The 8,832-nt window shown below is 38.4% G+C and overlaps 1 long non-coding RNA gene across 1 annotated transcript; it reads right to left on the bottom strand.

Moving 5' to 3' along the window:
• Positions 1 to 1,854: 1,854 nt before the first annotated feature.
• LOC138855995 (uncharacterized) lies at positions 1,855 to 4,707 on the bottom strand. Its single transcript, XR_011395137.1, has 3 exons — positions 2,971 to 4,707; positions 2,665 to 2,881; positions 1,855 to 2,606 (listed from the first exon to the last, which is right to left on the bottom strand). It is a non-coding gene; the product is annotated as an uncharacterized lncRNA (long non-coding RNA).
• Between the last annotated feature and the right edge of the window lie 4,125 nt (positions 4,708 to 8,832).

Raw genomic sequence — 8,832 nt, 5'->3', positions numbered from 1 at the left:
GGAAAGTAGAGTCGAAGCAGTAAAGGCCGAATTATTGCAATTTAATGAAGTGATTGAATGCATCGAAAACTTAAAAAATCAAACGGAGCAATCAGACACTCTCAGTGATTGCGATTCAATACTAAATGAAATGTTAAGTTTAGAATTTATCGTATCTTTACATGTGTGGTATGAGATATTATCGCGTGTTAATATAATAAGTAAATTATGGCAATCAGTACAAATTCATTTAAGCATTGCTCTTGAACATTTACACACATTTTGTGAATGGATAAAAGAGTATCGGGAAAATGGATCTAATGTTTTTTAAGTATACACTTTAAGAAATGTATATCTCCATCTTTATATTAACGATTTGTAATTTTTCATTAATACTTATTAATCTAATTTGTATTTTTATGACTAAAAACTTGGTAGTGTTAATTGTTTTGTTTGTTTTTATTATTTTATAAAACCGTCTTCAGGTCGCCATAGAACAGGGCCACGCGAAATCTGTCTTGCCCACATCAAATTTAGGTCTTGCAACGCCACTGTCGTTGGGTTTGTCCATATTTAAATTGGCCGTGCATAAAAATAGAACACAAAATCAGGAGAAACTCCAAGACGAGCGGAAATTACTATTTGACCAATATAATGCATTGAGTAAGCAATTGAGTGAGCATTTCATTGATATGGACTTTGGAGATATAATCGATGCGCGCGACATCTATCCTCACTGCGGCAGTGATGTTCGGAACTCCGATTCGAAAATTACTACCAATAATGTCAGTACATATGTTCAGGACTTGAACGATTTCAATCGTGACGATGATGATGATGACGATTACAATAATGAAAATAAAGAAGTATGCGACATCGGGAAATGTAATAATGAGAAAAAATGTAGTGTCGTTTGCCAAGCGATTGTGCATGCAGAGCCACTTCATTTGGAAGAAATACATACAGAAGAGAATACCTATGAGAACGATGCTTCTGGAATTTCTTCATTGAATTCCACGGACAGTGGGGATGAGAGCCACCCAATATATGAGTTGGAACCCAAAAACCATGAGCAACAAGAGGACGATAAGGATCCTTTAAAGGGTTTGTTTAATGATTTATCACACGACCACGGACCCGATGGAAATGAAATTCATTTGAACGGAATCCTGAAACCGCACAAAAGTGGACAAACTGAATTAGATTTAGAGTGTTTCAAACCAACACGGGTGGTGTCCATACTCCTACGCCATTATCCAATGCAGTGAAGAGTTCTAACGACTAAATCAATATCTATCAGCGCATTGTGAGAGTGCGTTACAATGCATTCAACAAATTGCGGACAGAGACAAAATTCTTGTGTCAATCAATATGTCGGGACCGTTCATATCGAAGAACTACCCAAATCGACTTCTCAATGAGATCTTCTTCAGGACGGCTCGCAATGAATTGAGCTACCAGATGGTGAGCGAATCTGTCATGCAAATCTTTGTTCCGCTAACAATGCTTAACATCTTGGATCAAATTAATCTGTTGTCATTTCGGTTATACTGTGGCATTGGGAAGATTGCTCTAGCGCCAAATTGCAGCATTACAAATGAGCGCATCTATCTAGGTACGGGTTTGTCTATTCGAAATGCACTGAGCCATGTTGAAATTTCAAAATTTAGACAATTCTATCCTGACTCCATATACCGTATAATTCGTTGCATACACGGCGATTATATACACAGGAACTATGATGTTCTGGTATTGTTTGCCGTGTCTAATAATATCAATTATAGCATAAGTCCACAGGTGTTCATTGCCAAGAGGAAATTTATTACATCCATATTCGATATAGACAAACTAGACATTATGGTATTTTGTTAAACAAAATTTGTTTTATTAAATGAGATTTGTTTTTATATATGACGAAGATTGATAATTTTTTCAAACACTTTGACTGAATTAGCCGAACACTTGTCAGAGCGAAAGCGATAAAAATGCAACTTTTTATTGACTGCATCTACGTGGAATTCTACTATATTAGGTGTTTTGGTAACTTTTTAAATTGGAAATTTTGCCGCCAGTACCTCGGTATCACATTCTATGGACCATAAGTGTTGTTGGAATGGAGGAAAATTTTACTTTATTTGAGAAGTAGAAAAAGTCTTTCATATATTTGAAATGTTTGTTTGGAAATTTTCGGTCAAATTCCAGCCAGTTCATCGTTTTCTGCATGTTCGAAAAATTTTGTCATTTTCTTCAAGTACTGATTTTTCGTTTTCATACGTTTCAAAGTGGAACTTCAACATACTGTCAATGGGTAAATTAGCGAGAATGTGATTCGTTTTTATTTGTTTCTCTCTTTTTTTCCACATTTTTGGCAGAGACGAATGGAATTCCTGAACAAAACCTCTCCTATTTAAGTTATCTTCCTTCTTCCAAATTTTTTTAAAAGTTTCAACACATTAATAGCCTTGATGGGTTCGAAGAAGGAAATGTTGTTGTGCAGCCGTCTCTTGTGAAAGTATTCGGCTTGATTATTTAACACATTCCTCAAAGGAGTGCAGACTTTATCCTTTTTCGCGTGCACTTGATGTTCGCAATAAAAACTATGGTAACTTCGCAAAGCATTCCATAGCCTATTTATATACCAATTTACATATATAGAGTTGTTACATTATATAAACATATATGTACCTAATGCGTATCGTCGTTGAAGTTGTCACTATCATCGTTAAAATAGAAATTTACTCTATTCATGTAGAGCGTACCCATATATTCTCGGTAAATTTTGCGCCGTTCCAGAATTTTTCTATACTCCCAGATTTCTCGTATAATGATGCCGCATGGTTAAAATTGGTAAACATATTCCAAATGGTAGACTTTCAAAATACTCCCAACGATGCATAATAAACTGGAAAATAAACGATCCGTCAAAAAGACTCAAATATAATTTGCTACTGAATTTACTGTTTTCACAATAATCATTAAAGATGTACATACTTGTATTTCTAGTATTTGTTGTGTCTTTTAATTCTCGCTTATCCAAGGCTTTTTGATGCCCGTATGTCACACATGCGATTATAATAAACGGAAGGGGATTGTATATGTACTCGATGTTGAGAACTTTTAAAACAGGATAAAAATATAAAAAGCAAGTAGACAACACACGATCTGTACTCTGGTCGTCAACACTTAATTTGTGCATCATAATGGTGAAGGCAATTACACAATTCAAAAATAGAGCAACGGTAGCAACCAGTACTCGGTTTCGCATTTGTATAACTATATGAAATAACATAGATGACTGGCTAGATGAGTTACGCTCCCCCTGCCGACACGCCACTGATCGCCAACACTCCACATCAACACGATCCACAAGAAGACTCCACCCACTAACACACACAAACACACGCCACCCCTGCAGACATCACACCTTGCAGACATCACACCACTCAGACTACCTACACATACACATCCCATCACACCACAAATCTACAGAACCCAACACTCAAAAGGGACTAACACAGGACCCGAGGCCTTGTTTTCGTTAGCAAATCGAGCTATCGAGACGTCACAATTTTCCGCCCGTATTTTTATAAGCCTTCGTACCGGCCGTATCCGTTTTTTTTCATATATTGGGGATTGAAAGTGCAAACAAGTGCAAAAGGGTGAGTGCGTAATCGAAACAAATATTCAATGACAATAAATTCGATATGCTCCTTTTTTGACGTTCATTTACATCTTATCACTACTGACGACGATGATCGCCATTGTTGTTGTAGCGGTAGAATTCTGCCGAGTTGACAGTCCTTGGCCGGAATAAACCCGGGTCGTTCTGGTTACGTAGACCCGACTGTCGTGGGAACGGCGATGATCGCCATTGCATTAGCCATTAATGCACTGCAACATTTCCGGTGAATATTAGTTAGTAACGTTTATGAGAGCGCGGTGACAGCCGTAATGGGATGAGTTCGGGGTGCCTCATGTTTATCAAAGTTTTCACTTCGCACGGCAGCACTCCATTAATGTCAAGATGTATTGTTTTATAGTATTCTATTTTTTGTGGATCCACACAAATTACTCCAATGGAAACACCATACTTGGAACCCTATTGGGGAAACTTCTCGTCGACAATTGCATAGCTTGAGGTACAGGTTGAGCAAATCGGTTGCATCTGTTGCTGATTTTCCTGAAAAGGTTTCGTTGCACTAGACGCCTTATTGGCGCTGCAATCGCATGCACTTGTTTCCATGTTCAAGTGACCGCCGCTGTCGAAAAAATTACAAGAATCATAGAAAAGTTGAAAGCGGTTGCCTAGATCAGGACGATTTTCAAAAGTGACGAATTTATTAGAGGACAGTGTTGCAGGTATATCTGTACTGGTTGTTGTCTTCAGGTATTGGAAGTTTCTCGTCAATATCATCTATAACTAATGTAGAGGGCACATATTTTGAGTAGATGAGTTTCTTTAAGTTATCACGGAATTCATACAACAGTGCGCATCCCACGATATCATTTTCATATGGACCCCTCAACAGTTGTGGATACTTTGGCAAACATTCATATTGACCTAGCGATTTAATAGCTGGCGATATACATATTTAGATTGCAGCGAGCTAAACTTGTTGGTAAGCACCCTCCGCCCTGACGCAAATAAATGTTATGCACGATAATATTGTTACTGTTAATGAACTTGTAACTAAATTGAGTGCTGCTGGTCGCATTGCATATTTGCGTACAGTCCTTTCGAAATTTCTTTTCTCTTGATAAATAGTAGCGTAGGTAGTTTGTTTTGAATCGCTGCCGAAGGCCGCCAACGCAAAACCGAATTAAACGCGAAAGATCTGAAGACACCTGAGTGTTGGACCGGCCAGGGTTACTTTTTGGAAGCTCGGCCGAAGGCTGTTAATGCAGCAAGCAATTCTACGCGAAAAATTAATTATGTGTGATTATTTATTTCCTGCCAATGGTGTATTATCTGTTTCCTTTAGTCCTTTTGGTTCCTTTGTAAAATATGTAGATAAGGAAACATTGACTATTTGTAATAATGCAACCCTTTTGTTTTGTGTGAATAAATTAAAATTAATTTTGCATGATCTGCTATAAAATAAATGTGTAGAAACGAATTAGTGAAGTGTTAGTGGTTAGTTAGTTAAGAATAGAAGTGTAAAATTCATTATAAATCAAAGAAACACGCATTTTAAATGAATTTTTTAACTTTAAATGCAAATATTTCAAGAGCCCCCTTTTAAATTTGGCCATAGACATGGCGAAATTATTTAATTTTGAAGATTCACCAATCGTGTAGGCTTTTAAAAATCTATCCTTGAAGGATCATTTTCTTAATTTTGTTGACTTTGCAAAACGAAGAAATCTGTTAATTAAAAATAACACACCTTTTCAGTTGTTTCTGTCGTTGGGATTGTCCATATTTAAATTGGCCGTGCATAAAAATAGAACACAAAATCAGGAGAAACTCCAAGACGAGCGGAAATTACTATTTGACCAATATAATGCATTGAGTAAGCAATTGAGTGAGCATTTCATTGATATGGACTTTGGAGATATAATCGATGCGCGCGACATCTATCCTCACTGCGGCAGTGATGTTCGGAACTCCGATTCGAAAATTACTACCAATAATGTCAGTACATATGTTCAGGACTTGAACGATTTCAATCGTGACGATGATGATGATGACGATTACAATAATGAAAATAAAGAAGTATGCGACATCGGGAAATGTAATAATGAGAAAATGTAGTGTCGTTTGCCAAGCGATTCTGCATGCAGAGCCACTTCATTTGGAAGAAATACATATAGAAGAGAATATCTATGAGGACGATGCTTCTGGAATTTCTTCATTGAATTCCACGGACAGTGGGGATGAGAGCCACCCAATATATGAGTTGGAACCCAAAAAACATGAGCAACAAGAGGGCGATAAGGATCCTTTAGAGGCTTTGTTTGATGATTTATCACACGACCATGGACCCGATGGAAATGGAATTCATTTGAACGGAATCCTGAAACCGCACAAAAGTGGACAAACTGAATTAGATTTAGAGTGTTTCAAACCAACACGGGTGGTGTCCATACTCCTACGCCATTATCCAATGCACTGGAAGTGAGTCGGGCAGCAGATTACGAAAATAACGTCAACGATGAAGAACAATCTCCCATATTGGGCAGACCTTTCAGCTACTTCTATATATCGATAACTAATACTAACCATTCAAATGTACAAAGCATTGTTGATTTTGTCAATTGCAAATAAATGTCTATGACCTCTAAGTACTGTCTTTATGTATATAAATATTTTTTAGAACACTTGCTTGTTCAGTAATATAAGATAGAAGTTAAAATGCAACACACTCAAACAAGAAACCAAAGCACTTTGCCCAACTGCAAGCTGATGACCGCGGTATAGGAACAATAGTTACGACGACACCGTCCGCGAATGCTAATAACGGCAGCGGTGAAGAAGGAAATAGCTCTGTGATGGAATTAATAAATAGATCAGTCAACGCCATCACTTTTGAAACTCTAATAAACAGCATATTCACGTATCGCGGATCCAATGAGTGCGGCACCACACAACTACCCATGAACGTGTGCCATCAACGCGAATTGCCATGTCTATTCGAGTTTGCGCATGATTATACACCGAGACGAGACGACGACCTCGTGTAAGGTCTGAATTGTTTGCGACATACAAATGCCACAAACCGTACCTTCACTGCCATGAGCACCCAACCAACAGTCGATATGCAACCAATATCACTGAAACAGACCACCTGTGAGTGTGGTGTTTCTGTGGTATTTCCTAACGAATATACATACGCACAGACCAAGGAGATCTTCACGAATATACGAATCGAATAATCTAGCAAAATTCATAATGGCCATTTCGGAGCCCATAAATTCGCATGCCAACAGTGAAGAGTTCTAACGACTAAATCAATATCTATCAGCGCATTGTGAGAGTGCGTTACAATGCATTCAACAAATTGCGGACAGAGACAAAATTCTTGTGCCCATCAATATGTCGGGACTGTTCATATCGAAGAACTACCCAAATCGACTTCTCAATGAGATCTTCTTCAGGACGGCTCGCAATGAATTGAGCTACTAGATGGTGAGCGAATCTGTCATGCAAATCTTTGTTCCGCTAACAATGCTTAACATCTTGGATCAAATTAATTTGTTGTCATTTCGGTTATACTGTGGCATTGGGAAGATTGCTCTAGCGCCAAATTGCAGCATTACAAATGAGCGCATCTATCTAGGTACGGGTTTGTATATTCGAAATGCACTGAGCCATGTTGAAATTTCAAAATTTAGACAATTCTATCCTGACTCCATATACCGTATAATTCGTTGCATACACGGCGATTGTATACACAGCAACTATGATGTTCTGGTATTGTTTGCCGTGCCTAATAATATCAATTATAGCATAAGTCCGCAGGTGTTCATTGCCAAGAGGAAATTTATTACATCCATATTCGATATAGACAAACTAGACATTATGGTATTTTGTTAAACAAAATTTGTTTTATTAAATGAGATTTGTTTTTATATATGACGAAGATTGATAATTTTTTTAAACACTTTGACTGAATTAGCCGAACGCTTGTCAGAGCGAAAGCGATAAAAATGCAACTTTTTATTGACTGCATCTACGTGGAATTCTACTATATTAGGTGTTTTGGTAACTTTTTAAATTGGAAATTTTGCCGCCAGTACCTCGGTATCACATTCTATGGACCATAAGTGTTGTTGGAATGGAGGAAAATTTTACTTTATTTGAGAAGTAGAGAAAGTCTTTCATATATTTGAAATGTTTGTTTGGAAATTTTCGGTCAAATTCCAGCCAGTTCATCGTTTTCTGCATGTCCACAAATTTTTTCATTTTCTTCAAGTACTGATTTTTCGTTTTCATACGTTTCAAAATATATCGAAACATTTCGTCGTGTTTCCACAGCAAGTCACACTATCGTCAACTTTGAATTTATAAATAACATCCGTGTGGAACTTCAACATACCGTCAATGGGTAAATTAGCGAGAATGTGATTCGTTTTTATTTGTTTTTCTCTTTTTTTCAACATTTTTGGCAGAGACGAATGGAATTCCTGAACAAAACCTCTCCTATTTAAGTTATCTTCCTTTTTCCAAATTTTTTTTAAAAGTTTCAACACATTAATAGCCTTGATGGGTTCGAAAAAGGAAATGTTAATGGGCAGCCGTCTCTTGTGAAAGTATTCGGCTTGATTATTTAACACATTGGGATGTAGAGCAGGTTCGCCTCCGCGTGGTGCATCCTGGGTAACGCCAAATGACCTGCGGCCTTTACGGCCTTGAAACTCCTGATCTGACTTTTGCTTGACCTGGACATAGCTTTGACAATTAGATGGATTCGGTTGAACCCTGGGCTGGTGGTCTTGGTATTCTCTCACCTGAGTATGCAGGGGTGATACCCTGCTGAAATGGCTGATGGGCTAATGCCAAGGTCGCCTCCGTCCCGTTAAAACCATGGCAGGCCTCGGAGTACGTTCCCCTCCCGTCATCATTAAGTTGGTGTGGTAGGTGTTTGTTGAGATGACTCCTTCTTTGCGCTGGTCGGCTCTGAACTCATTGCCCCATAAGGGCGTGCGTCAACCCTCGCCTTGGCCTCGTAACTGAGACAACCTTGGGACCATGAAAGGCGACTACCTTTCCGGGAGACGGATAGCGGCTCTGAGTGGGGATCCAATAAAACAAAATGAAGGCAAATACAAACCTAAACACTAAGGACGAGGGAGGAAGCGGGTCGAAACCGACCTCCGCTGTAGTGGACGGTTCCCTGGGGGGGGACACTT

This window comes from Bactrocera oleae, chromosome 3 (genome assembly GCF_042242935.1).
Source record: "Bactrocera oleae isolate idBacOlea1 chromosome 3, idBacOlea1, whole genome shotgun sequence".
Lineage (NCBI taxonomy): Eukaryota > Metazoa > Arthropoda > Insecta > Diptera > Tephritidae > Bactrocera > Bactrocera oleae.
This window is presented reverse-complemented; position numbering and strand designations above follow the sequence as displayed.